A 5,000-nucleotide genomic window follows, 5' to 3' on the forward strand; every position below is an offset into this window, starting at 1 on the left:
ACCCCCCCCACTCTGGTCAATCCAATTTAGCCTTTGCACTACTGGTGGATTGTACACCCCTGTAAACATATATATATTTTTAAAAAGGCAACAGTTTTGGATTCAAACCAGACCAGTCTAGACCAGACCAGCCTAGATTAGGCTTGGGGTGGTTTTCTTTTTTTTAATATAGGCCTACTGTGAAACCATCCCCATATAAAACCGTGATTTTCGGTTAAACCGTGGGATTCAAAATCACATTGTTGTAGGGCTTTGTGACTGAGCTGACGATTTCAAATGATTAAGCCCCCGTCCTTTCTGCAAACCTGCTCGAACACTTTCCATGAGCAGTGCTGAAAAATGTGCTTCAAATAAAGACAAAAATAAATACTTTGTTCAAACGACAACGGTAGAGAGACCTATAATATACAGTATACTGTAGAAGTAACAAAGATGGAATCCCGTAATTCAGACATAGAAAGTGGAGAGGGTTAGAACCAGGGTCTGTGGGGGGGAAATTAGCAAAAATAGCTTCATCCTAGCTTATCCTGATGTGATTTTGAAAATGTAAGGATACTGGGTGGTAGAACGCACATAGGAAAAGTCATGAAAGGAGGGTCCTGAAATTTGATCGAGTGCAAAGATATAAAAAATTTCTTGTAGAGGCTAGCCCAATGTAGAGGCTAGTCCAATGTAGAGGCTAGCCCAATGTAGAGGCTAGTCCAATGTAGAGGCTAGTCCAATGTAGAGGCTAGTCCAATGTAGAGGCTAGTCCAATGTAGAGGCTAGTCCAATGTAGAGGCTAGCCCAATGTAGAGGCTAGTCCAATGTAGAGGCTAGTCCAATGTAGAGGCTAGTCCAATGTAGAGGCTAGTCCAATGTAGAGGCTAGTCCAATGTAGAGGCTAGTCCAATGTAGAGGCTAGCCCAATGTAGAGGCTAGTCCAATGTAGAGGCTAGTCCAATGTAGAGGCTAGTCCATTGTAGAGGCTGGTCCAATGTAGAGGCTAGTCCAATGTAGAGGCTAGTCCAATGTAGAGGCCAGGGCTGGACTGGCCATCTGGCATACCGGGCATTTGCCCGGTGGGCCGCGGTAGTTTTGGGCCGAGCCGACTGGCTTTTTTTTACCAGCCGGCCCGGCCGAAAGCTACCATCGAACGGCCCATAAATCGAAAGCTACCATTGAACGGCCCATAAATCAGGGACAGCGGCCCGTTGGTCAATTTTCTATACAGACACTGGGCTGGCCCAATCAACAGAGAGAAGGGGGGGGGGGGGGGGGGTCAGGGGTCACGCACGCACGCAGCACCAGACCTCCGTCTCAGTTTCGCGGTAGTTTTGGGCCGAGTCGGCCGGCAAAATAAATTTAGTTAGCCTGGATAGTTACTAGATAGATACTGAGAGAGATGGAGCGCAAAAGCACACTGAAACGGAAGGGAGGCTGGGAAAAACTTAGGGAGAAAAACAAGAAGAAACTCGAGGCAGATGCTGCCAAATGTGTAAACATTAGGGACATGTTTGCTGCACCCTCAAGTTTACCACAGCAGCAACAGGTTGAAGAGGAGGCTGGCAGGGAGGAGCGGGAGCAGGGTACAGATACAGAGGATAGAGAGGATACAGAAGAAGCGGGGCCGAGTCAGCCTGTAACCGTTGACCCGGTAAGGAAAATATAGGTAGCTGTGTAGGGGTGTAACGGATCGCCCCCCACGGTTCGGCACGCATGTGTACCGCGGATCAATTGCAAAATGTAACCAAGTAATAATATTACTTAATATTAGTTAATATCCCTTGTAAATCACAATGTAGAGTTGCCATGAAAAGATAGACGCGACAGTTGAGTGCTTTGTTTTACTCTAAAGCGCAATGATAGGTTGATAATGGAAAAAAAAATCTAGAACAACAAGGCTGCGTTCGTAAATTCGCTCTGGAATCTGATCACTGAGTACACTGGTCTACTTGCACTGGTACCATTGCTTACTGTATGTAGTCGTCTTTGTAGTGGTTTGGGGGAATACTACAGTTTGTCATATGACTGTACAGCACAGTATATAAGACGAGTATATAAGGCAAGTTTTTTTGTGCTGGTGGGTGTGGTCCGACCGATTGGGGTGGGCCTGTCTGGGCCAAAAATGCCAGGGCCTAATTTTTGTCCCAGTCCAGCCCTGGTAGAGGCTAGTCCAATGTAGAGGCTAGTCCAGTGTAGAGGCTAGTCCAATGTAGAGGCTAGTCCAATGTAGAGGCTAGCCCAGTGTAGAGGCTAGCCCAGTGTAGAGGCTAGCCCAGTGTAGAGGCTAGTCCAATGTAGAGGCTAGTCCAATGTAGAAGCTAGTCCAATGTAGAAGCTAGTCCAATGTAGAGGCTAGCCCAGTGTAGAGGCTAGCCCAGTGTAGAGGCTAGTCCAATCTCTTCAGCGTACAACCAAACACTCCACCTGAGACATCTACTACCCCCCAACACTGTGTCTCCCGAGACACCTGCTTCCCCCTATACTGTGTGTCTCCTACGATTTCTACTTTCTCCCCTTGTACTGTTTCTCCAGCGTCTATTAAAAATAAATAAAACGTTCTTTCTTCTATCATGACGACCTGGCCTGAGCTAGATTACTCTTCCTGCTACGACTGGTGGATAGATGATTCACTTGCTTAGTATTCATTGATCGAAAGTCACTTTGGAATAAGGCGTCTGCTGCATGCCAAAAATGTAAAAATGTAAAAATGTGATCGTGTGGTAAAATATCGGAAGAAAACTTCTGCTGCCGTCACTTTCTAATTTTCACACAAAAAATGTTTGAAGGTTTTAACGATGTAGCAGGTAGGCAGGAAGGGACACGAACACAAGAACCCTGGGCCCTATGTGCAGTGTGTGTGTGTGTGTGTGTGTGTGTGTGTGTATGTGGCCATGTACCACATACAGTATACTATATGTACGTGTGAGTGTTTTTATATGTGCTCGCCGGAGCCAGGCGGTCTTATAATGACGCTGTAATTATGCGCACGCACACACACACACACACACACCACAAACATAGCACTGTTTGCGAAAACACTTGAACCGCAAATACATACTAATACACACTAACACACGTACACACGTACACACGTACACACGTACACACGTACACACACACACACACACACACACACACACACACACACACAGGTCTTCAAAGTGGGGCAGGTTTGGGCCTCTGAGAGGTACAGACTCATTCCTGGGCAAATGGGAGCCAGCTGGGTTTGATACACAAGCACACACACACACAGACACACACACACACACACACACACACACACACACACAAGCACATCCTGTAGGTGGCCTCACTACTTCCCGGCTTCGTTTATTTACTCTACTCACTCTCCCTCTCTTCTCTATCTCTCCTCTCTTTCCTGTCCTGCCTCCCTCCCTCCCTCCTCTCCTCTCCATGATTGGGTCAGACACGATCTACTTTCTATTTTTTGGCAGTTTTTTTAAAAATATTAATTAATCAATTTAATTTCCCACAACCCCTTGCTACATACAGTATGTAGCCGTGAGCATTGTGGGAGTTGTAGTCTTAGCAGCCAGGAGAGCGGCCAGGGCAGACAGCAGTGTTATTGAAGTGGCCATGTTGTTTGTCCGTGGTGAGACCCCAAGGTGCCTCGCTGTTATTTTCTGCTTTTACCAGCTTATTTAAACTCCCTCAGACTGAGGCGCTGGCCAGCTCTAGACACATTTAGACTTACTGTAAAGATCTGCTGCCTTCCCAGCACAAAGAATTGGGGCCTTTGTCTGTCAGCATGGGTTGTGGTATATACTTAGTGTTGTTTTTTGCCCATAAAATAATTCTCACAACACTAGAACTGTGGTGTGAGCACAGCTGTAAAAATGTGAGAAAAGAAAGAAAAGGCTTCTACCAAAGCTGTCTCACTACAAATAGAATATGTCAAGTTTCAAGGTTTATTGTTACGACACATCACACACGTGTAAGGGAGTAAAATTCTTATGCTTCGGTTCCTGACATTGCAGCACAAAGATAATAAGCTATAATAGGCATAATTTAAGATAGAAAAGTGACAATAGTACCGGACATACGTGACAAATAAGACAAATGAGACAGATACAATTAGCAGTACAGCTAGTAATAATATAGACAGTTCAAGTAGTAAATTGGCCGGTGAGATTGTGGCCAGCTTTATGCAAATGTTATTTTGAGTGTGCGTGCGATTAATGTAAAACTAAGCACACTCAGCTAAAAAGCTGTTGAAAACATCATTAGTCTAGCGTGTCGTATTATAAACAGAATAAAGTAGGGTTTGACTTTTAAAAGCCATAGAAACAGCTACGGCAGAGGGATAACTGAGTACTGTTATCCAAACAACGTAAAGGTGCTCTCGCCCTGACGAAGAGACTCTTGTGTTTGGGGCATTTGAGGATGTATGTGTGTGTATGTGTGTGCGTGACACACACACACACACACACACACACACACACACCCATACTCTCTGTCTCTCCCCACACAATCCCCCTCACGCCCAGCCTCTCCATGTCTCTCACCAGGACGTTTCAAAGGCAGCGGCCACCGTGATGCTTCTAGGTAAACACAATCAGAGGCTGATTCAGGTGTGAACACCACTGGACTGGACAGGAGAGCTGCCACCTTCAACTCTGGAGGGTGTGTGTTCATGTGTGTGTGTGTGTGTGTGTGTGTGTGTTTGTAAGTCTGAGGTATATGTGTGTGTGTGTGTGTGTGTGTGTGTGTGTGTGTGTGTGTAAATCTGAGGTATGTGTGTATGTGTGTGTGAGTGTGTGTGTGTGTGTGTGTGTGTGTGTGTGTGTGTGTGTGTGTGAGTCTGAGGTATGTGTGTATGAAAAGAAAGGACATAGGCTAGCTTTCTAACCTCCTCCACAGCCTCTCTGCCTGTTCTAAACTCCTCCCCCTCCTCTCTGCCTGTTCTAAACTCCTCCGCCTCCTCTCTGCCTGTTCTAAACTCCTCCCCCTCCTCTCTGCCTGTTCTAAACTCCTCCCCCTCCTCTCTGCCTGTT

The 5,000-nt window shown here is 46.0% G+C and overlaps 1 protein-coding gene across 1 annotated transcript in view; it reads right to left on the reverse strand.

Moving 5' to 3' along the window:
* mdfi (MyoD family inhibitor) overlaps nt 1-5,000 on the reverse strand; it is a gene marked incomplete at both ends in the record, with an annotated part of 31,721 nt that overhangs the window by 16,048 nt on the left and 10,673 nt on the right.

This window comes from Nansenia antarctica, assembly GCF_963989245.1.
Source record: "Nansenia antarctica genome assembly, chromosome: 18".
In the NCBI taxonomy this organism is placed as follows: domain Eukaryota; kingdom Metazoa; phylum Chordata; class Actinopteri; order Argentiniformes; family Microstomatidae; genus Nansenia; species Nansenia antarctica.